The following is a 25,872-nucleotide window of genomic DNA, read 5'->3' as shown; positions in this document are numbered from 1 at the left end:
CTGCTATTTTTTAAGTAATGTTTACACCTTGGGACAAAGTGCTACTTATTTAGCTAATTCTTATCTCCAGATTTAAACCAAAAGTAGCAGCTTTTGAAGATTTTATTCTACTGAGTGACTTAGCCATTTGATGCTGGTGAGACTTGGTAGGGGCCTTACTCAGGATTTAACAAGTTTTCTCTTAAAAAATGTTCATTAACATTGCAAAGAAACCAGATTGATGCATATGAAGGGAGAGTGTTATAAAAAGACTTCCAGGACTATTAGACATCACATAGATTTTCTGTGTGCCAAATCATTTTTCATGTTTTATACTTAATATGTGTATTTTGAGGGGCGCCTGGGTGGCGCAGTCGGTTAAGCGTCCGACTTCAGCCAGGTCACGATCTCGCGGTCCACGAGTTCGAGCCCCGCGTCGGGCTCTGGGCTGATGGCTCAGAGCCTGGAGCCTGTTTCCGATTCTGTGTCTCCCTCTCTCTCTGCCCCTCCCCCGTTCATGCTCTGTCTCTCTCTGTCCCAGAAATAAATAAACGTTGAAAAAAAAAATTAAAAAAAAAATGTGTATTTTGAACTGTCGAGTTTCACTTCTGCCTTATCTCAGCTGTGTGACTGCATCTGAAAAATGGCAATAGTAGTCTCTACATCATAAGAACATTGGAGGATTATAATAATTTACACTATGTACCTAACATGGTGGCTGTCATGTATTAAGTATTCCATTGATGTTAGCATTTGGAACTCTGCTGTTATGCAAATATGACAGGATTGTGCAAATAATCCAAATAATTGGGCCAGAGAGAATGCACACTTCTTTTGTATATATGTGTGTATGTGTGTGTCTATATGTTTTTTAACTATGTTTTTTTATCAATTTGAAATAAATATTTTTATTACACAAGAAAATACAAGTGATATCTTTAGGAGTGGATGATGTAAGTTTTTAAATATCACACTTCTTACAATTGTAGATGTATCGCTCAGATCTGAGTAAGATTGATTACAGTATATTATGTATAGTCCTGTTCTCAGGAACTAATTATTTCCCACCTTAGACACTGGGCCTGAGGAAATTCATTCATTTCAAGCATGATCAGAAAACACCTAATAGTCTAAGTAAATTTCATATGTGTCTTAAGGCCAATAAGCTCATTTATCAAAATTTCTGTTCTTAAATCTACAAATTTGGGATTTTGTAACCTTTAATTTAATTTTATCTTGTAAATGAACTCAATATGTACAACATTTGTATAAAAATAAGATATACATGATTCATTTGAAAGTATACTAATATGCTTATCTACTCTCACCATTTTTAATATATTTAATGTTCTTCTCTATCTTATAGTGAGTGTCTGTCATTTCCTGGCCCTTTGTTCACAACAAAATATCTGGTCCTTTGAAATGGTGCCAAAGTTTCTTTCTGTTGATGGTGCTTTGTTTTTTGGAATGATTTAAGAAAGATATTAGAGTAGTGGAGATTAGTAAAATAGTGTTTATCCTTGCTTTGGAGCAGAATGCAGTAGCCATAGAAAACCATCCTGTTAACCTACTTATTTTTGCAAGAGGAATAAATGTCTACAACAACTAGAAAAAAAATAGGATGTAAAATAGCATGTACTTATGTAGGCTGATAGGTAGATGTGATTTTATTTTATTTTTTTTTATTTTTTTTTTTTAATTTTTTTTTTTCAACGTTTATTTATTTTTGCGACAGAGAGAGACAGAGCATGAACGGGGGAGGGGCAGAGAGAGAGGGAGACACAGAATCGGAAACAGGCTCCAGGCTCCGAGCCATCAGCCCAGAGCCCGACGCGGGGCTTGAACTCACGGACCGCGAGATCGTGACCTGGCTGAAGTCGGACGCTTAACCGACTGCGCCACCCAGGCGCCCCGGTAGATGTGATTTTAAATGTGTATACAGATATGTACATATATGTATATGAATTGTGTGTGTATATTCACAAAGATATCTACACGAGTCACCCAGATGTTGACAGTGGTTATCTGTGGGTAATAGGATTCATAGTCATTGTTTTACTTCATACTCTTTGGTATATAAGAAAAAAAAAAAAAACACTTTATAATGAACATGTAATATATTAGTCCTCAGAACATAAATCCTTTTTAATTTTGGAAAAATGCTGATACCCAAAACTCACAACCATTAAAAATACAGCACCATTATCAGGAAAATGTAATAAGTAAAATATTCCACTCCTATATTTGTCACCAAAGACACTGCTGCCTCCATTGACATTGGTTGCATTTATCTATCACATGGCTTCAGCTGACATTTTGGGAAAGGGAAGCACAGAAGCTTTGTGAGGAATGGTGAACTATGACTTCAGTCATTCTGAATGCTCTGGATGAGAAAATGTATCTTATCCTGACCAAGCATCTCCCTTCATCAGAACTCACATTGACTGTAAAGGATGTGCCCATTCAGTCATCTAACATACTGTGAGGCAGGTGCATTGCAGGCTGTTGCTTATCCTCTATTTGCACATAGAGAACTTCGAAGAGCCAAGTGGTGTATTGATTGGCTTGATCGATGTCACATGGTGAGTCTGTCTGAAGAGGTCCAAGAACATCTCAGTCCCTGGAGTCTGGATCCAGTCAATAGCCTGTTGGCTCGAAAGCTAAATAGATGACTGATGAGCTCATTATATGGCGAGAGGCATGGGGAGCTGGAATCCATGGGGCCTGTGAGGAGACTTGTTCTTCTACATCGTGTCCCATTCCCTTTGTGGGGCTGCAGCGGGACAGAGCCCAACACAGGGCTTGAACCCACGAACCTTGAGATCATGACCTGAGCTGAAGCTGTACCTTAACCGACTGAGGCACCCAGATGCCCCTCCAAGGTTAAAGGGTTAAAAGTGAGCTCTCAGAACATCAGTAGCCTATGATACTTAACTCTCTGGGGTGGAAAAGAAGGAAAGCATTTTTACGTGAAGGGGGGGGGGAAATCACTTGTGTTTAAAAAATACCTTTAAATATGAATGTATATGAATTTAGCAGAATGATCTAAGGGGAAAGGAAAAATATATATGGTAGCATTATGAGAGGAATTTTATATATAAGAAAGCCATACTGAAGCAAATTTGACAGTTTTAAATTGCTTTCCTTTTGAAGATATAACACATTGTAAAATTGATTCTGAAATAGAGGTCATATATCTTTATTTGTTAATTTGTAAAATTTATGTTTTAACATTTATCTGTACTCTCTAAGGGCATGAAGAATATATCTTTCTTGTAAGGTTCCTTATATCTGAGAAATGTAGCATTCCTCACTGGTTTACTAATAGATCATTTTACTTTAAGCTTAGTTCCAATAAAGAAGTTATTTTGGAGTTTATGTAAACAAGTAAATTAGCTGCAATTTAAAATCACTATAAACCATTAATATGTGGAAACTCTTATAAAATCACTTACTCCTAAATCTTTATGCTCATTAAAATAATTATGTTTACTGGTATTTGGTAGTAAAAATGGTATATGTATATAGCTTAAAGTATTTTAGTAAGATACCACACCATAACTGGTGTGGCCAGTGAAGGTATTAATATTTGAAAAGTGTTCTCAAGTCAAAGAGACTGTGCTCTATTTTCCCAGTACAACTGTTCTATAAACTAAGCATGCATTAAAAAAAAGAAATCACTATAGAGTTACTACATTAATTTTTCCATTTACTTTAATGGAATACTAGTAATTTTTAAAAATACTTAAAATCTTATCAGATTCAGAAGAGAAGCAGGATACTTAGCCAATGAATTGGTTTTTATTTCTGAATAGATGACCCATCCTGAAAGCCCACACTATGAGAAACTCTTCCTAAATAAGAAAATTACCATATGTAAACAGAAGCAAGATCAGTGGTCTCTGAACTTTTTTGAGGGTACATACCAATCAATAAAATATGTGCCTCTGATACATATGTATGTATACATTAACATATATGTGAATTATAATAACATTCTATACATGAGAAAACATATCCCCAAAATAGTTATTAACATAAATAGAATTTTTAGCATCTTTCATAATACCATTTCCAAATAGATGATTTTTTGAACACCAGATATACCCTGCCTCCCTCAAACATACCACTGTGGAAAATTTGAGTATAAAATTCTGATTCTCCATAGACCTCTTAAAATAGTTCTGAGTTGTATACTTGGAAGTTAAAATTGGAAAACTCAAGAGTTTTTTACCTAGTTGCAAGTATATTAGTTATATATCCCCCAAATAATAAGATGTAACCATCTACCCCAAAACACAGTAGTTTAAAACAGTAAGCCTTTAATTATTTACATGTCTATAGATCAGCTGGATGGTTCTGGGCTCAGCTGGGCTCACTCTGTCTATGGTTAGTTGCAGGTGGGGAGGCAGTTTTGCTGATCTTGGATGGGTTCTGTCACATGGCTAGCTGTGTACTGGTGTAGAATTGCCTCAGCTGGGACATCTGGTCTCCCTTCTACATGTTCATCTGTTATATTCCTTTGAAAGGCTAGACTGAGTAAGTTCTCACCATGATCTTAGAAAAACAAGATTGGAAGCATAAATGACCAAATGCTTTTCATGCCTTTTCTTTTATCAAGTTTGCATCCATCTGTTTGGGCAAAACAAAGGTAGTCACTGGACTGAGCTCAACGTCAGATTGGGAGGGGAACCCAAATTTAAACAGTAAAATGCATGGGTATGAGAGGCCAGTAATAGGGACCATTAATGCAATCAGTCTATAGCATCCAGAAAGTCTCTTTTCCATTAAATATATACAAATAGACTGATAATTTCCAGATAGCTATAACAGCAGCCAGCCAGTTATACCCTGGTGTTCTGATTATTTAGGGTGGTTCCTGGCCATGAAGGCTATAGATGTTTGTTTGTTTGTTTGTTTGTTTGTTTGTTTTTGTAGTTTAGCTTATTGGAAATTTAAGTTAAATGTTAAAATTGTATTCCCAGAGGGTTTTGTCATCATTGACTTAGACTGTCTGGGCTCCAGGAATGCAATAAAGGTGAAATTGTGACTGTCATAATCATGCATTCATTGTTCCACATGTGGATACTGCTGACTAATTCTACTCAAAACACTGCAGTAGAGAAAGTAAGTCTCCTTTCATGGAGCATTGGTCTAAATCAAAGAAGAAATGCAATACAATTCTATAATTTAAATTAGAAATTGATAATTCTGGAAAGAAGACACAGTATTCTGTGTCCTATAGTATATTTCATGCACATACATTATGTAAATAAAAGTACCCCCAAAGTGGGGGGAAAAAAGAACCCCTCTCTTCAAAAACAAAAAAAGATTCCAAATGATCATTTTGTATCTATTTTTGAGGTTACTTATAAATATCCCAGATTCTGTGTTACCATCTTAGAAAAAATATTTGCTCTTTTAAAGTATCAGAAGATACCAGAAAGAGTAATAGTAGTAACATCTTCATCCTCAGTCATGTTGTATAATTTTCTGTATTTTCTACACATATTGATTCAAATAAAGAGCTGAAGGACTATTCAGAGCACATGTTCATCCTTATAGCATTAACTACCATTTCTAAACTACTCATTTTATGCCATTTTAGAGCACTCAGGAGTCTGTAGCTAAATACATTGCCCCAGATTTACAGATTAAAAGCGATTTAGAAAGGCTAAGTAACTTTCCCAAGCTCATACTTATAGAGTCAGAACTTGAATCCATTTCTCTTTGACACCAGACTCTATGCTGTCTTAAACATTACACTGTATTGTACTTATTATTCCATAGATTTTTGAATATTGTATACTCCTTTTCAAAGACGAATGATCTGAACAGTGCATACAAAGGAATTCAAAATTGTCCTTGGTATTGGCCAAGAAGGACTGTTGGCTGCCCGGCATAAATTTCCCGCATTTCCCTAAGGTTCTAGATGCCTCTGACTCCCAGAGCTCAAGAACATTAATGCTGTAGTTGACCCAGCCATGACTGTGTTTTCACTGAGCTACCTTCTCATTATTATTTGCTCCCACAACAATCAATAGTGTCTGGCCCCATGGGAGTTTGATTTATTATAATTGATTAAATTTGCATCTAGTTAAAAATTAACCAAGAAAAATTTTTCAAGGGTTTCCTTGGCTTTTATCACTGTACCCTTAGTCTTCTAAAACTATATATGTTACCCTCAAAGTGCATTTGATATATACCCTCAGATTTAAGATCTATTTTAAAATGTAACTGTCAGCTATCCTTTTGACCGTCCTTATTTTATCAGTAAGGTAACCTCAGGTGTTCAGTTTTGGAACTGTCATTTAAATTAAGTGATTGGGCTCTATGTAAGGAGCTATTTACAAATTTCTGGAACTATAGCTTATATTCTAGAAGCAGTTTGAGAGAAGAAGTTGGCTAAAGTCTGGCAGGTGAATTAGCTATTTCCAAGATGTTGTTAAGTTTACTTTCTAAGCTTCTGTTATGCTAATTTAACTGTGCCAGAACAGTTGTTTAATTAGTGGAATTCTGCCATTATTAAAGCAAAACTAGATTTTAAAAAGTAGAAGAAACGTTGGCTAGTGTTGGTTTATGCATGTGGGCAGCATTTTTTAAAAGTTTATTTTCTTATTGAGAGAGAAAGAGAGAGAGAGAGAGAGAGAGAGAGAGAGAGAGAGAGAGAGAGAGAGAATCCCAAGCAGGCTCCACAGTCAGCACAGAGCCTGATGCTGACTCGGCTCTGTCTCCGGGCTAGGAGATCACGACCTGAGCTGAAATCAAGAGTGTGTCGCTTAACAAACTCAGCCACCTGAGTGCCCCTGTGGACAGCATTTTTAACCATAGAAGATGATAAAATGAGGGGCGCCTGGGTGGCGCAGTCGGTTAAGCGTCCGACTTCAGCCAGGTCACGATCTCGCGGTCCGTGAGTTCGAGCCCCGCGTCGGGCTCTGGGCTGATGGCTCGGAGCCTGGAGCCTGTTTCCGATTCTGTGTCTCCCTCTCTCTCTGCCCCTCCCCCGTTCATGCTCTGTCTCTCTCTGTCCCAAAAATAAATAAACATTGAAAAAAAATTAAAAAAAAAAAAGATGATAAAATGAAAAGCCATACGTTTTTTAAGTAGCTTGCTGCTCTTTCTCTGAGAGATGAATCCTACCCTCTTTATCCTCAAGAGCCTGTATCTATAGAAAAATAATTCCATCATACTGCCTTCGATAATTATAGGGAAAAGGCGAAATCCCCTAATCTTTATCAAGCAGTTTTTCAGTAAGGTAATTATTTCTTTCTTGGCAAAAACTAATCTTAATCCTTTGTAGAAAAATTAGAAAACGCACGTAAACAAAAGGGAGAATACTGGAATTACCTATAATTCAGTCATCCAAGTAAATCTTTAACTTTTAATGTCACTTTCCTAAGACTTTTCTGTATATTTAACGGATTCATACTGTTGTGATTTGTCATTTGCTTTTTTCCTACTAAAATATATACCGTAAATATTTCCATGGCATGAAATATTCTTCAATAACATTTTATTTTTTTAAATATTTTTTAATGTTTATTTATTTTTTGAGAGAGAGAGACAGAGCGTGAGCAGGGGAGAGGCAGAGAGAGAGAGAGAGAGAGAGAGAGAGAGAGAGAGAGAGAATACTAAGCAGACTCTAGGCTCTGAGCTGTCAGCATAGAGCCCAATGTGGGAGATCATGACCTGAGCAGAAGTTGGACACTTAACTGAGTGAGCCACCTACGCGCCCTTTCAATAACATTTTAATGGCTACCTAAGAAGGTAAACATTCTACTAAATATTCCATTATGTACGTAATCCAGTTCTCTTTGTCACACTCAGATTGTTTTTTAATTTTTCACTATGAGGATAACACTACAGTAAGCATACATCTAATAGAATCTTCCAACATTCAAAATTATTTCTCTGGCATAAATTCATAATAGTGGAAATGATGACCTGGGTGTGTGTAAAATTAGAAGTCTCTGATGGATTTTGTCAAATTGTCCTTTTTTAAGTCTTTACCCCCCACTGGCAGTTTTATGAGCTATAAATTTCCTTGGACTCTATCACTGATTACTGTAATTTAATTGTTTTCTCCATCTGATGAATTTTTTAGTGATGTCCTAATTTATTCATATTTCTTGTTATTAGTGAGAAGGACTTTTTTCTCATGCATTTTAGTATTTGTGTTTTTTTCCGTTTGAAAATATAGGTATTTCTTTAAACCATCTCCAAGATTGTTATCCATTATAGCCTAATCTGAACTGACTTCCTTCATCATTGATCAAAAAAAAACAAAAACAAAAACAAAAACTTGGAGACTAATATGAGATTAACCATGAAAACTTAGTACTGCAATTCACTCAGATTTGTAGGTATTTGGCATATTTTTAGCTTAGATGAGTTAGCTTTTAGTATTACTTTTTTTTGTTGTTACAGTCTTATAAAGAACATTATTATTTCTCTGTTTAAATGCATTTTGTGAAAGTATTAGATTTACCACTGAAAAGCAATGATCCAAAAAATTAAAAAGAAGTAAAGGTATGAGAAAGTCCCCATCCCCCTAATTTCTGGCTTATGTCTATAGGAACATGATCAACTTAAGAGAATATAGTGATTACGAGTGAAGACCCTGGAGACAGATTGTGTGGGTGTGAATTTGAGCTTCGCTGCTTACTCAGATGTGTGACTTTGGGCACCTTTTTAAAACTCTTTGTGCCTTAATCTCTTTATGACCTTAGCATCATAATAGTACCCATCGCAGAGTTTGTGAGGAGTAAATGAAAGCATATGGAACATTACTTACAATGTTGCCTAGCTTGTAGTAAATAATAAATATTAGATACAGTTGTAATCAGTGTTTTAAAGTGACTTACAGGTAAATAAGTAAATGAAAATTGGCATTACTACATCAGGAAATTTGTCAGAAATATTTCTGAAGTTTTCATATTCCCCCCTCTTTTGCTACAACTAAGTAAAAACTGTTAAGAAATTGCCTCATCAGTTATTTCTTCCCATCAACTTTAACTCTGTGATATGCTTCCACTTTTGGTAGACTGATTTATGACTGTGTTCATTGACACCTAGAGACTTCAGGACACAGATTCCCAGAAGACTTCAGCCACCAAGCTCAGGCTGTGGGTGATGTGGGTCTCGGATTCAGCTCTCATTCTGGATAAATTTTTAAGAAAATAAAAGAAACTTGTATATCCTGAAAAGGCTAGATGGTGGAAACATCACTGTATATTGAAGTCAATTGCTTTAACTTGGCAGCTGCTGTTATTGTGATATGACTATGGCTGTTTTTCGTTTCCTCCTGATGTATTAGAATAGGAATATTAATTTCCTTAATTCTCCTATTATCTGCAAGGAGCGTACTTGACTATTTGGAGCTATGTGAAGAAAAGGTTCTGACAGATTAATCTAATCCTCAAAGGAAGTATGAGAAATCTCTTGGATAAAAGGCTAGTGATAAGTCAATGCATGATATCTCAAAATGGAATAAGCAATCAGATACCTGGGGGCATATGGTCTTAGTGGGGGGACAGGAACTAGAATGTTTCTTCCCTTAGCTTAGTGATGAAAATATTAGCATCTGTAGCATTTACAGTACATTTGGCTGCAAATAAAATTATCTCCAGTGCTGTTTAAATAGAAACTTCTGTGAGGATGGAAATGTTCTATAATTGCACTGTTGCATACTGAGCAACCAGATTTGTTATCTTATTTAATCTTAATTAATTTAAAATTTAAAGTCACATGTGGGTAGTGGTAATCATATTGGACAGCATGATTACTTAAAGAAGTATGAGGTCTATTTTTCTCAAATAAGAAGAAATCTGGAGCTAGGAAGTACAGGTATACTGTGGGTGCTTAAAGATATTATTAAGGCAATGAGCTCTTTCTCAGTGTCCTTTCTCAGCAGCCCTAAGGTTTAACTTTCATCCTCTGGGTCACAAGATAGTATACCCCAAAGCATCTAGTCTATATTCAACTTAAGAAAGAGGTTGGGTAAATCAGTTAGGGCCTTACCTTAAGAGTCTCTCCTGTGTCCGTTCCAAAAGACGTCCACCTACCTCTCCTTGGCCAGGACTTGTCACATGTCCAACCTTGCCTGCAAGAGAGGCTGGGTGTCCAAGTATTTCTCTTACTAACTTCTGTTATAGAGAAAGCAAAAGAAAGACAAGGTTGGAATGGATCTGGAGTATACTGGCCTATGTTTTTGCCATAACAGACATTTAATTAATTATCCTATGGAATTCCATAATCACAGGCCTGGAATAGTCAGTATCTTTTTCAAAGATCTCGGTGATAAATTATAGATGACACTAGACTTAAGCTTTAAAACTGTTTACTATTATATAGAATATAGGACTAGGACTTTGATGTATTGGGATGATAGAGAATATTGCATTTTAAATGAAAAAAAAAATTTAATGCTTATTTATTTTTGAGAGAGAGAGCATGAGTGGGGGAGGAGTAGAGAGAGAGGGAGACACAGAATCCAAAGCAAGGTCCAGGCTCTGAGCTGTCAGCGCAGAGCCCGATGTGGGGCTCGAACCGTGAGATCATGACCTGAGCCGAAGCCGGAGGTTTAACCGACTGAGCCACCCAAGGCGCCCCGAGAATATTGCATTTTAGAAAAACTAATGTCTGACTAATGTGAGTGAAGTTTGAAGTGTTCAAAACAACTTTGTTACTTAGGAAATAAAGATATTACAGTTAGAAATTCAAAACCAAATGCCAGCATATATAAGCATTTCATGGTTATGGGATGCATGGTTGGCAAGGTTGGGTGTAACACATGGTCATCCTGGAGACTTTCCCCTACAAACATTAATATTTATCTTCTCAACCATGAGCAGACATTTAAAACCTCCTTTTACAGAACAGGAGCCTGAGTCTTGGAGCAGTTAAGGTACTTGTCCAAAACTTCATATCCATGGGGTGGTAGAGTCAGGATTCAGATCCCAAGTTGTCCACAGAAGGAAGAAGCCAGAGCTGTGCAGTCACTTAGCCCGGGGCTCGCAGTCTGGTTCCTCTGTTTACCGTTATGATCTTGCAGAGATCCATATCTGCTCATGTTTGTTTCCTTGCTGGAAATTCCTTAACAGTGACTGGCCTATTAGATAAAATTGGTCCCCAGTACCTCACTCCCCACCCTGTATCCCCCAGTGGGGAGGGGAGGATACCTGCCCAACACAATGAGCTCCTCAATAGTTAAGAATTTCTTCTAATTACCTTAGGATCCCAGCAGGGCATCTGTCAGGTAGTAGACCCTGAAGAAATAAAATAATTATTTTAGCAATCTATGACAGAAATCAATAAATCTCCCATTTTGGGGAGGACTATTAGACTACATATACATATAAATACATGCACATACATACATATGTGTATGTATATATATATATATTTTTTTTTTCTCCTCTTTTGGGCATGGTTGAGTGTTTCCGAGACTGCTTTGGGTTTCTCAGTTTTGCTAAGAAAATATGATTGTGAAGGCTAGGTAAATTTGCGAATGTACTCCAGTATTTTATTCGTTTTTTTAAGGCTTATTCATGTTCAATGTAAATATTTTCCAGTAGTTTCTGTAATAATTTCTCTCTTTGAAGTGACAGTTATAGAGATTTATGTTCACTTAAAATGGAAACTAAGAATAGAAGGATTTCTGTAGCCTATTCTTTGTGTGTGTGTATAGAACTTTAGTGCTTTCATTTACATAATAGGCTGGTATCTTTTATCCTCTCTAAGTACTTTTCCTGAAGTCATAATCCCTTTTAAAATGAATGTATTTTTCAGACATCCAAAGGCCCGTTGCAAAGAGTTGAAAGGAACTTCATGTGTTATATAAGCCAATGGACCAGTTTAGTTTGCCTAGTCTTAAAAGAGAACCAATAGGATGAAATTAGCATTTAAAAAATACAGTTGTATCTAGCACAGATGGGAATGAAAGTTATGTTTATCCCATACTTTCTTCAGATGTAGAATTGTGCTCTTTACCTATCTGACTTCATTTCAGAGCTAAGTGAAGGAACATTCGTTACTGTGTTCAAAATAGCTTGGTTTTAACAGCTGCTTCAGGAAGAAAACTTTATTGATTTTATAATTCTAAGAATCAAGACTTCACTTGCCTACCTCTTTCCTCTTCTCAACACCTGCTGGGTGTAAAATGATACTCTACCTTTTCCACAAGAAAAAGCTGCCGCTTACTTTATAGAAGTCATAGAACTTTGAGAAGACCGATGCACAGAGTTTGGAGTATCTTCGATCTGGCATTTCAGTTTATCTTCCCATCATGGCCTTCCAAATTCTGGAAAAAATAATAGAGCCTTCCTATGAATATCCCAGTCTTCCAGTACCAGCAGACTTCAAGGATTTCCAGGAGCCCCCACATTTCAGATGAAGATGGTTTGGAAGACTTTGTTAGTTTCTGGCAAGGGTACAGGGACAAACCATTTTCGTAATCCTGTTAGCTACTAGTCAGTTTCCATACGTTGTTATTCCTATAACTCTTTCAAGTAAATATTATTGCTCCATTTTACGGATTCAATTAATGCATCTCTGAATCATTAGGTAATTTGCTGTGGTAGATTAAATTCCTTCTGTTCCTCCCATTGAGAGGTGAAGTTGAATGAGCTTTTCCTTGACTTGGGCTGGCCTTAGTGGGTTGTTTGACCAATAGGATATGGCAGAAGTGATGGTCTAGGAATACTGAGGTTAGATCATACAGATCATTGCAGCTTCTGTCCAAAACTCCAGGGACACTGATTCTTGGACACCTGAGATGATAGAAGTCTAACTATCCTGAGGCCACCGCACTCTGAGGAAACGCAAAATATGCTAAACGAACTACAGCTGTTTCAGGCCCCAGCATTTAGAGCCATCCCAGCTGAAATTCCAGCGTCAAGAGGTAGAGATGAGCCATCCCCACTGTGCCCAGTCCAATTTCCCGGTTTGAAGAATCATGAGACTTCATAATAAGAATGATCTGGACATGATGGTGATGAGGATACATTGTTTTTTAAGCCAGAGCGGATAACTGGAGCACTTGCCAACTTCTAACCCAGGGTTTCTGCTCTTAATCTCCCTGTATCTATCAGCTCCCCGTGTTCCTGTGATGCTTTATTAAATTTATGATTTATAACCACAAAGATATAGCTGAATGTTAGATTTCTCTTATAAGAGAACTAAACTAAAACCCATTTTGAATAACTCCGCCATCATGCTTCATTTTTCTTCCTATCCCCCAATCCAAAATGGCATTATATTATGTATGTTTTGTCACTGTCTGCCTCCTTGCCCAGAATATAGACTCGATGAGGACTTCATAGCTTCCGCAGCACCTGTACCAGTGTCTGGCATGAGTAGGATTATATCCTCTGTAGAGGATATAATTCTTCTATAATATGAAAAGCAGAGTATTACAAAGATAATAAAGTAAACATTTGGGTGTCCGAAGCCCAGAATTAACACATGTTAATCTTGTACCATGTTGACATCAACAGTTTTTTTTTTCTTTTTCAAGAAATAAATATTAGAAAGTCTAATCTGCCTATATATTCTTATTCCCCTTTCTCCTGTCTCAGAGGCAATGCTATCTGTATTCAACATGTGTATTCTTCTCTTTTTACTACATATAACATTATGTACAAAAAATGTCTGTGTAGCTTTGCCTCCAAAATAAAGCATATCATAGTTCCATTGCTTTTCACCTGATTTTGCTACTTCCCTAGTCCAGTGCCTGCCATCTTTTCTGCTTGTTCCTTGCTTTCTCACAGTATCACCCCATCATTGCCATCTCTTCTCCCCCCTACCAGCCAGATAAGTCCTTCATTTCTTTTTTTTTTTTTTGAAGTTTTATTTATTTATTTATTGAGAGAGAGAGAGAGAGAGAGAGAGAGAGAGAGAGAATGAATGGAGGAGGGGCAGAGAGGGAATCCCAAGCAGGCTCCATACTGTCAGCGCAAAACCCAATGTGGGGCTTGAACTCATGAACCATGAGATCATGAGCCAAAACGAAGAGTTGGACGCTTAACCGACTGAGCCAGCCGGGCGCCCCCAGATTGGTCCTTCAAGGACATAACATCAGATCATGTAACTTTCCTCCTTTTAGCCCTTCAGTGGTCTCTATCACACCTGGAATAAAAATCCCAAGTCCTTGCCATACTCACCAAGGTTCTGTGTGACCCACCCTCTAGCCTGACTTCCAGCCTCCCAGTGTCCTCCTTGCTCCCTGTGCTTCAGGCATACTGGCCTCCTCTGTCCCCCTTGCTGTTTAGGGAGCACAGCAGGCAATTTCCATCTCTGGGTCGTTGCATTTGCTCGTCCTGCCCCCTGGATTACCTGTCTCATGTGGCTGTATCGTGTGGCTCCACCAGATCACTGCCTGGATTCAGATTTTGTTCAAAAGTCACTTCCTGGTGGGGGTGGGGAAACCAATCAATCTATAGTTGAACTGTCATCAGGATCCCTTACTAGGCTTTACTTTTCTCTAAAAAGTGTACCACTGCCTGACAGAATTTGCATGTATATATATGTTGCATGCTTTTATCTGTTTGCTGTCTATTCCTTTATAAGATTATAAGCTTTTGTTAGTCAGGGATTCTATGATTACAATTGTCCTATGATTCTTCTATGATTACATCCTTTTGGTGCCTAGAATAATGGCTTGTGTAAAGTAGATGCCCCCGAAATATAGGAATATGGTGTTCTGTGTTTTTAAAATCTGTATAATAATTGTATCACACCGAATGCATCTTGTGGCAACTTGCTTTTCTTATTCAACATTGCTTTCAAAATAGGTCCCTGTTGAGATCGGTCTATCTATCTATCTATCTATCTGTCTATCATCTCCATCCATCTATCCAGCCCAGTCATTTTAACTGTGGTATATTACCCCATGTGGTTTATCCATCCCTTTACTTCTAGAGTATTGTTACTTTTAGTTTTTACTTTCTAAAACACTGCTGAAAGAAACATTCTTTTCAATGTGCTTTATTTGTTTTTCCTTGTAGGTGTATAACAGAATAAACCTTTGTGTTTTTTTTTTCCTAGCAGTTAAATTCATCTCTAGAAGTAATTACATTAACTTATTTTTTGCTTAGAGGATTAGTCTACTACCCATCAAATGTCCATATGCAAACCTAAAAGTCATTTTAGGAGGGAAAAAGACCAACATCACAAAAATTTTTCTTTAAAGAACAAATTTAATATTATAGTTATCTTTTAAATCTCATCTTTTCTGGTATCATGCCATAAAGATATATATGTTCTACTGTCAAAACTAGATTAAATGTTAAGCTCTGATTAAATTATTTCACTTTGGAGTTATATGCATGCATGCATGTGTGGGTGTGTATGGCAACATGGTCATTGGAATTACTGTCCCAAGTGGCTTAAGCAACACTAACATTCCACTAAATCACAGAGAAACTTTTCAAAGAGTTTTGCATTTTGCTTGCTAAATTTTAAGAAATGCCAACGTTGTTACAAAATTTTAAATACTGTTAAATGAAGAAGTGATGAGGAAAAGACACTGGGAAAACTCAGGGAAAGCTATAATATTTGAGGCATAATATAGACCATTTCCAAAAGAATTGGAACTTTCAATGTGCTTTGAAACAGCATAGTTTAACAGTGATGTCATGTGTTGAATATGAAGCTATGAATGTCTAAAATAGAGAATGTAAAAAATTGCTTTCTAGGGTGGTCATTTTGCCTTGCTCATTGTTAAATGATTCTGGAAAGAAGAAAAAAGCTGAGTTCCATTTCCTTAATTTGTAATTGGTAATAATTTGGACAGCTGTTAATCTAATCTTTGCTTCAACATGTAAAAAGTTGATCTGTGCTTAGAAAAATTAAAAAGTAGGGGCACCTGGTTGGCTCATTCGGTTGAGTGTCCAACTTCAGCTTGGGTCATGATCTCACAGTGTGTGAGTTAGAGCCCTGTGTCGGGCTCTGTGTTGACTTCTCAGAGTCTGGAGGTTCCTTCGGATTCTGTGTCTCCCATGCTCTCTCTGCCCCTCCCCCACTCATGCTCTGTCTCTGTCTCAAAAATAAACATTAAACAAAATATTAAAAAAAAAAAAAGTAGGGGCTCCTGGGTGGCTCAGTCAGTTGAAGGTCCAACTCTTGATTTTGGCTCAGGTCATGATCTCAGTTTCGTGGGTTCAAGCCCCACATCAGGTTCTGTGCTGACCCTGTGGAGCCTGCTTGGGATTCTCTCCTCTCCTCTCTCTCTCTCTCTCTCTCTCTCTCTCTCTCTCTCTCTCTCTCCCCTCCCCTGCTCATGTTCCCTCTGTCTCTCTCAAAATAAATAAACTTAAAAAAGAAGAAAAATTAAAAAGTAATGTTAAAGTTGAATGACAACTTTACCTTAATAAAGCTGGAAAAATTGAATGGATTCAGAAAATATAATTCATTCACTTGTCAGTTGTTTATTGAGTGTTTACTAGGAATCAGGTGCTATCCCAGATACTGGGGACACAGTTATGGATAAAATATTTGAGGTCTCTATACCCTGTGAGCTCACTATCAGTCGGGGAGAGGGATAAGAAACAAGTAACTAATACTAAGATGAGATAATACCCCCAGGTGCAGTGCGGTGCGGTGGGGCTGATAACACAGGGCAGTATGTGACTGAAAGTGAGGTGGGCTGTGGGAGGGTGTAGAATTGCCTGAGCTGTGGTGGCCATGTGGAACCTTTGAGGAGGTAATACTTGAGCTAAGAAGTGAAGGAGGCATCAGCCATACCGACATGTAGTAAAAGTCTTTGCAGTGGAAGGAATAGCAAGTGAGTGGTGCCGAAGATAGGAACACATTTGTTGGGCTGGAGGAATGCAAAGGTCCGTGTGGCTCAGAAAGTGAGGGAGAGAGTGGTAGAAGATAAGTCTGGTGGGACAGCAAGGGGCTTTGAAGGCTTGGATAGGACCTGCATTTTATGCTAGGAATTCCTAGATATTCTAGTAAACCACTAGAAACGTTTAACAGGGAAATGGGATGACCGGATTTATATTTGTGTGTGTGATATTATCCATATAAACATTATATATTATATTAAGAATGACTATTAACATAACAATTATAATTAGTAATAATATTGTAGGGGAGGCCAAATTTTACCGCCACTCTCTTAGGATAGTTTAGCTGGATCTTGGAATTAAACTGATGTAGCATGCTTCTGTAGCAGAAGAAAAGCATGTACGTTTTACATGACAGGGGAGCGCTCACAAGGAAATGAAGATCCATAGAAGTGGCCAAAACTACATGCTTTTATACTAGGCTGCACAATTGTGGACAAGAAACTAAAATATACAGGGAGCGCAGAGGAGGACCAGAATTCTTTTAGCAAAGTCTGTTTGCACAGAAATGTCTCAGCTTTGACTACAGGTTGAAGAATGTTTCTTCTCTTCTGCTGCAGGCAGGGCATCTTTGCTATGGGAGTTTTTATGTCTTCCTTTTAGGAAGAAAAAGGAAGAGGAGAATGCCTTTCATGCATTTGCTGTTTCCCAGGTGCCTTCAGCTCAAACTAATCCCCATGACAAAGTGACTACGATTCATATAATAATACATAGCACATATGGTATACACTGAGAATATATAACATACATCTACAGTGGACCCTTCAGACACAGGTCTGAACTATGGGCATCCACATATAGGCAGACTTTTTTCAATAAATGCAGTAAAATACTGTAAAGGAGTTTTCTCTTGCTTATGATTTTCTCTGTTTTTTTTTTTTCAAAGAACAGCAGGTCTTCTTTTTTTTCTTAAAGTTTTCATCTTTTTTCCCCCTTTTTTTAAAGTTTATTAATTTTGAGAGAGAGAGCACAAGCAAGGTGCAGAGAGAGGGGGAGAGAGAATTCCAAGCAGTCTCTGTGCTGTCAGTGTGGAGCCCGATGCAGGCTCACAAACCACAAGATCATGAGCTGAGCCAAAGTTGGACACTTAACCGACTAAATCTCCTAGGCGCCCCATTCTGATTTTCTTAATACTATTTTCTTTCCTCCAGCTTACTTTATTTTAAGAGTACAGTGAATAATACATAAAACATACAGATATTTATTAATCGACTAGCTATGTCATTGGTAAGGTGGGTAAGTTTTGGGGGAGTCAAAACTATACATGAATTTTCGACTGTACAGGTGATCAGCTCCCCTAACCCTGTGTTGTTCAAGGGTCAACCTGTACAGTATAATAAGTATACACAATATATATTTTTTATGTTATACATTTATATATTTTAATGACCATTCTGGCTACTGCATGGAAAGTGTATTGTAAGGGACCATTAGTGGGGAGAGTAAGTATTGAAGAGGAGTAAAGGTGGGGCAGAGGAGAAAAATGCATCAGTGAATTAGATATGAGCAAAATTTCTCAACCCCAGCACTATTCACGTTTTGGGCCAGACCGTTCCTTGTTGAGGAGTTAGGGGGCTGTGCTCTGAATTATAGGATATTTAGCCCCATCTCTGGCCTCTTATCACAAAATCTCCGTAGTATCACCCACCTCTCTGTCCAGTTGTAATAGCCAGAAGTATCTCCACACGTTGCCAAATATCTATGGTGGGGGTAAAATTGGCCTCAGCTGAGAACTACCAATAAGGTGATAGTATTGGTGGGAAAAAGAAGCCAAATTTTTAATATATATGTAGTGGTGGAGTGGTAATGACTTGCTGACTAATTGGATTTAGAAAGTCTAGGGTAAAGAAGACATTGGTTCTTGTACATGACCCCATTTGCATGTACATAACAATATTTTCTTTGCAAATTACATTTATTTTCAGTTTACTAATGCAGATCCTGAAGGACTCTTTTTGGTAACAATGACTTGTGAATTTTACTGCTATTTATAGAGTCTACTTGAACACAGAAACTACGACATAATTTACTAATGTGTGCTTATAAGTTATTCAGGCAGGTGTTCTCCCTAATTACTTTCAATCGTGTGGATTTGTGATCCTGTGAAAGGAAACTACCTTTTTCTGGTAAATATCAGTACATCTGCTTAACCATTTATAACAGCCTGAATGATTCATGTACGTTTGTGTGACTTTATAAGCATGTTGGGGACATGTACGTATGGATTTATGTCCCAGATAAAGAGCTGTACATTCTCTGTATGTAGGATGTGAAGGGTGCAGAAGTAACCACAAAGCTAGGGAAAGTAGGTACATTTTGACTCGAAATAACAGAGAAACGATCTCTCCATTCTTTTGCTTTGCTGTCCAGTCATCTGGAACCATCCTGTCTTCACCTCTGCAGTGTGAAGCCCTATCTCATCCCCTTCCTCTCTTCCCTAGGCTCAGCAGCCCCAGATACGACAAGCATCCTTCATGTGACTTACTTCTTCACCTTGCAGTGCTCTGATCATTCACTGATTTTTAGGATGTGGTTGAACATTTCTGCAGGACCAACCATATCCTGCGGACACCTAAACCTAAAATCAAGTTCCAAAATGGTCAGATCGATTAAGAGAAAAGTGAGGCTTTACTCTTTTATTCTGGATGTTACATCCGTTTTAAAATCACACCAGTTGTTTTTGGAAATCCACGTGACGTTTTTTTTCTCTCCAAGGAAAAATTTAAAATAATCATGACTTTCTGTCTAAAAAAGAAAACAGATACTATTTATAATGCTTGTCCTATAAAATATATTGGAGTTAGTAATTATTGAAATTGGCATAAAAACAAACAATTGCTATCATTTTATGACTGCTGGTCATGTGCCAGGCAGTTAGCTAAGCCCTTGCATATGTTATTTCTTTTTTTTTTCTTTTTCTTTTTCTGTTTCTGTTTCTTTTTCTTTTCTTTTTTTTTTTTTTTTTGAGAAAGAGAGAGAGTGGGGGAGAGGGACAGAAGAGAGAGAGAGAGAGAGAATCTTAAGATGGCTCTCTACCCAGTGCCGAGCCTGAAATAGGGCTCGATCCCATGACCCTGGGATCATGACCTGAACTGAAGTCAAGAGTTGGATGTGCAACCAACTGAGCCACCCACATATGTTATTTCTAAATGGCTTGACACTTCTATCAAATGGATCTTATTATTCTCAATTTACAGATTTGGAAAGCTGAATTATGAGATTATGTAGTCTTGCTCAAATTTGCATTGCTGGTGAGTAGGATATCCACATTTCCAACATAATTTGTTAGCTTCAAATGGTTACCTACCTCACTTTCTACCCCTTTTAAAATCAAACAGCCACCATTGACTGAGTGCATCCCACTATGTTCTAGGGTTTTACAAATATAATTTCAATTACTTCTCACCAGAGCCTAATAAAATGGGTGATTTGTGCCTGTTTTATCACTAAAAAAATAAATATAAGCTTAGGAGATGTTTGATAACTTATAGTTTTTGTCATGACCTTATGATTTCAAGTGACAGAAAACCTGGATATTAATGATTCCTGTAAAGATTGGGGGATAGAACTGGCTTCCATCATGACTGAGCCCAAAGGACCTGATCTCCCTCTCTACATCTCTTGGCTGTGGTTTCCTCTCTGTTGGCTACCTCACACATTACCTTGCCTGTTAAGGTGGCTGAGTGGCTTCCAACAGCTGCCAGCTTACATCCTTCCTGCTCACCAGTCCTTAGCAGACCATCCATGCCTATTTCCTCACAGTTCCTATACATTTCTGGAATTGAATATTATTTTTCTTATTGACTGGGCCTGAATCACATGCTCCCTTCGGGGCAGAGACACGGGGTCAACCACAACTCAAACCTCATGGAGAGAAGGGAAGTGATACATTGTACTCTCCATCCCCTCACCCCCCACCTCCCACCCCCCACCAAAGGAGATGACTGGTGAGCAGAACAAAATAAAATATCTGTCCATTATATGTACCTTTGATCCGGTAGCGGTAAGTGCATAGTCAGGATTCAAACCCAAATATATAAGGATCCAAAGCACTTTCTCCTATCCTTTACACTGATCTCTTCATCTCCAGGTAATTGTTTTTAAAAATTCATTGTGAGATAATTTCTCAATTTCTGGTGCTTCTGTGAAAAACTATGCCGTTTTGTTAAGGAAATGGCACTTAAAAGCATCAGCGTAGTTGTGATATCTTTTAACAAAAGTAACAAGGCTATCAACATACAGGGAAATATTTTTTCTAGAAGACAGACATTTTCTAAATTTAAGGTAAAAAAAAAAAGGAATGTTTCATAGTATATTTTGCATTGAATAAATGTTCCTATTTACATCTCCAAAATAAAGGATATTTAGCAGAGAATAGGCTTTCTCCTCACCTTTCATTTTAGGGCTACACTACTATTTTCTATCTCTTCCACCAATTCAAATAGTCTTTGGCATTTCAACAATCTTTAGTTCAGTGTCTTCGACCTTCTACTTTGGGAGTAGTACTCTCCCCTTTGGAGAAATTAAGCAGAAGAATGTAAGCAGAAAGAAATAATATAAACTAGTAGGAAGAGTATAGCATTAGGAACCAGAAACCCAGGTTTATGATCCCAGTCTGATAAAAGCTCCCTGTGAATGAGGGATGGCAAATGAGGTTCTTTTTGAAATGGTTGCCTACAACCCTCTTACATAATCTCTTTGGTGGCTATGTTTTCACACTGAATTGCCAGTATAGCAACATTCATTCACTTAGACAAAACGAATTGAGCATCTATGGCAAGGTACTGTGGTGGATATGGTGAAGGCTGCAAGATGACTTCTCAAGAACATCTGTCATCCCTAAGATGCATTGATTGTCTAGTATGTGTTTCACATTGTACTAGAAGCTAGGGCTATAATGATGCATAGAAAAGCCCTAAGGGGCCTATCATTTAATTGGAGAGATGTGTGCAAAGAGAAAGATAAATAAATGTAATAAATATAAAAGTCAGCATATACAAGGCACCATTTAATAGGACACGAAAGTACTTCGAGCATTCAACTTCTTATTGAGCAGTTCAGACCTTTGAAGACTGTTTACACATAGATTGTAATAACGGTGAATCTAATTGCTTCCATGAATGTCAGCATAGAGGTAACGTAGGAGATGAAGTACACAAGGACTAGATTGTAGACTGATATTGCCCATATCCAGAATGGACTAAAATAAGGAAAGAGAAGGATTGAGAAACCCATCACAAACCATAGCAATCATCATGTCTTCATGTTATCATGTTGTCCAGTACAGGAACCACTAGTTCATGTCAACATGTGTTGTAAGTGAAAAATACACCCTAAATTTCTAAGATTCAATAAGAGAATGCAAAATATCTCATTAATAATTTTTATATTGATCACGTTGAAATGATAGTATTTTGGATGCACTGGGTAAGATAAAATATTGATGAAAGTAATTCTTTTTAATGTGCATTCTAAGAAATTTAAAATTATGTGTATGGCTTATATTATATGGCTGTTGGATAGTGCTATTCTGTTTGACCAGATTAGGAACTAGGAATGTTTCATAAATCCCATTTTTCACCAGGTCTGCACTCCACATTGTGGGTAGGAGAATACCAAGCACCTACTCTTTTCTGGGCTGTGATGTAAAGTGGGTTTTATTATCCTCAGTTCAGAGGAGGCCAGTTCAGACTCAGTAACTTGTCCTGGGTCATAGAGAGTAAATAGCGGAATTCTAACTCAGGACTGTCCTGCTCCAAAGAAGGCGCTCATCTGTACACTTAGGCTGTATGACCAAAGTACTGCCACTAAACTGACACTGCCTGAGTATGAGAGTGTTAGGATGCCACTAGTGCATTGTCGGACCCCACTGAAAAGCAGACAGTGCAAGGGTAACGAGCAAGGGCTCTGGAGTCACCAGCGTGGGATCCTAAGCCTGAGTCTTCTGCTTTCTGGGTGAGCAAACTATTGAACTACGGAGAGATTTGGCTTTGTCATCTGCAAAATGGAGATGACAGTAATGCTGTGCTCACAGGTTTGTTGTAAGTGTTAAATCAAATTATATTTATGAAGTGCTTAACAGTGCCTACCTGTGCCACAGTTCAGATTCAATAAATGATAGCATGTTTGAGATAGGAGGCCAGAGGTATGGCATGTTGGTGTGGAGCCCTCTAACCCGTCTGATGAATCTGGACTTGGATTAGCACTGTTCTTAATTTACCAGCCATGTGAACTTGGGCCAGTTACATGACTTCTCTCTCCGTCACACCTATATTTGAATTAGATTTAATAAAAGTCTCATTCCCATTGTTGTTGAGATAATTAAATGACATAATACACAAAAGGTTCTTAGAATCTCACCCTGAGCCAAAGAATGGGTAATGATAATTGCATTGATTGCATTGTTGTTGTTAATATTTAGAAGACATTTGCTTTTGAAAATTGTATTTATATAGGGGCGCCTGGGTGGCTCAGTCGGTTGAGCATCTAACTTCGGCTCAGGTCATGATCTCGAGGTCTGCGAGTTCGAGCCCCACGTCGGGCTCTATGCTGACAGCTCATAGCCTGGAGCCTGCTTCGGATTCTGTGTCTCCCTCTCTCTCTGCCCCTCCCCTGCTCATGCTCTGTCTGTCTGTCTGTCTCTCTCTCTCTCTCTCTGTCAAAAATAAATAAACATTGGGGCGCCTGGGTGGCTCAGTCGGTTGAGCGTCCGACTTCGGCTCAGGTCATGATCTCGCAGTCCGTGAGTTCGAGCCCCGCGTCGGGCTCTGGGCTGACGGCTCGGAGCCTGGAGCCTGCTTCGGATTCTGTGTCTCCCTCTCTCTCTGACCCTCCCCCATTCATGCTCTGTCTCTCTCTGTCTCAAAAATAAATACGCGTTAAAAAAAATAAATAAATAAAAGGCATACGCTTTAAAAAAAAAAAAAAAAAAAAAAATAAATAAACATTAAAAAAATTTTTTTTAAACAAAATTGTATTTATATCTTTGGCTTTTTATTCTTGTAGGTTTTTAATTGGTTTTGTTTTATTTAGTTTAATTTTCTTTTCTGACAAATGCTTTTACATCTGGGGTTCTAAACCACTGTGCTTTCTGAATCCATTTCTTCCGGACTCTTCCCATATAGCAGTTACGCATGTGCTGGCCTTTATTTTATTTTATTTTTTTTCAACGTTTATTTATTTTTTGGGGGACAGAGAGAGACAGAGCATGAACGGGGGAGGGGCAGAGAGAGAGGGAGACACAGAATCAGAAACAGGCTCCAGGCTCTGAGCCATCAGCCCAGAGCCTGACGCGGGGCTCGAACTCCCGGACCGCGAGATCGTGACCTGGCTGAGGTCGGACGCTTAACCGACTGCGCCACCCAGGCGCCCCTGTGCTGGCCTTTAATAGGGACTCCCCGCCCACTTCAACCACCTTCTGACTTGCCATCCAAACATTTGTGAGTTGCATCTTGCAAACCTCAGCGGGAGAAGGAACAAATCACTTGAAACCAGATAGCCATGCCTCTGAGATTAATAAAAGTACAGTTTACATTTAGTTCTTTTCTTTTAGTTTTTATTTAAATTCCAGTGAGTTAACGTACAGTATTATGTTAGATTCAGGTGTGCAAGATAGTGATCTGGCGCTTCCATTCATCACCCAGTGCTCATTACAAGTGCACTCCTTGATCCCCATCACCTATTTCACCTGTTCCCTCACCCGCCCCGCCCTTCTGGTAACCATCAGTGTGTTTCTATAGTTAAGAGTCGTTTCTTGGTTTGTCTTTCTCTTTTATCCCCTTTGCTTCTGTGTTTTGTTTTTATTTTTTATTATCTTTTAAAATTTTATTTGTTTATTTGAGAGGGAGAGACAGTGTGAGTGGGGGAGGGGCAGAGAGAGAGAGAGAGAGAGGAAGAAAGAGAGAATCCCAAGCCAGCTCCATGCTGCCAGTGCAGAGCCCAACATGGGGCTCGAACTCAGAAAACTGCGAGATCATGACCTGAGCCGAAACCAAGAGCCAGACATTTAACCGACTCAGCCATCCAGGCGCCCTTGTTTTGTTTTTTAATTTCCACATATGAGTCTATTGATGTCTTCTGCCCCACTTTTAATTGGATTATTCATTTTTTGGGTGTTGAGTTTTATAAGTTCTTTCTATAATTTGGATACTAACTGTATTGGATAAGTCATTTGCAAATATCTTCTCCCATTCCATACATGCCTTTTAGTTTTGTTGATTATTTCCTTCACTTTGCAGGAGCTTTTTATTTTGATGAAGTCCTAGTAGTTTAATTTTGCTTTTGTTTCTCTTCCTTCAGGAGACATTATCTAAAGAAGTTATGGCCCATGTCAAAGAAGTTACTGGCTGTGTTCTCCTCTAGGATTTTTATGGTTTCAGATCTCACATTTAGGTCTTTCATCCATTTCGAATTTATTTTTGAGTATGATGTAAGAAAGTGGTCCAGTTTCATTCTTTTGCATGTTGCTGTCCAGTTTTCCCCAACATCATCTGTTGAACAGACTGCCTTTTTCCCATTGCACATTCTTTCCTGCTCTGTCAAAGATTAATTGACCATATGATTGTGGGTTCATTTCTGGGTTTTCTATTCTGTTCTCTTGATATGTGTGTCTATTTTTGTGTCACTACCATATGGTTTTGACATTTAAAAAGATGTTTATTTATTTATTTTGAGAGAGAGTGTGTGAGTGCAGAAGGGGGAGAGAGAGAGAGAGGGAGAGAGAGAGAATCCCAGGCAAGCTCAGCACTGTCAGCTCAGAGCCTGAGGCGGGGCTCCATCTCACAAAGCATGAGGTTATGACCTGAGCCAGAGATCAAGTGTCAGACACTTAACCAACTGAGCCACCCAGGCGCCCTGACTACTAACGCTTTGAAGTATAACTTAAAGTCCAGAATTGTGATGCCTCCAGCTTTCTTTTTCTTTTTCAAGATCGCTTTAGTTATTTGGGTTCTTTTGTGGTTCCTCAAAAGGTTTAAGATTGTTTGTTCTAGTTCTGTGAAAGATGCTGTTGGTATTTGAATAGAAATTGCATTAAATCTATAGA

General features: G+C 38.1%; 1 protein-coding gene across 2 annotated transcripts in view; it reads left to right on the top strand.

The window, feature by feature from the left end:
* The window catches only part of OXR1 (oxidation resistance 1), a 364,732-nt gene that overhangs the window by 49,261 nt on the left and 289,599 nt on the right, over positions 1-25,872 (top strand). The window lies entirely within an intron of this gene.

The sequence above is a fragment of the Lynx canadensis genome, chromosome F2 (genome assembly GCF_007474595.2).
Source record: "Lynx canadensis isolate LIC74 chromosome F2, mLynCan4.pri.v2, whole genome shotgun sequence".
NCBI classification, from domain to species: Eukaryota; Metazoa; Chordata; class Mammalia; order Carnivora; family Felidae; genus Lynx; species Lynx canadensis.
The sequence above is the reverse complement of the archived record's forward strand: the minus strand, read 5'-3'. Positions and strand labels throughout refer to the sequence as shown.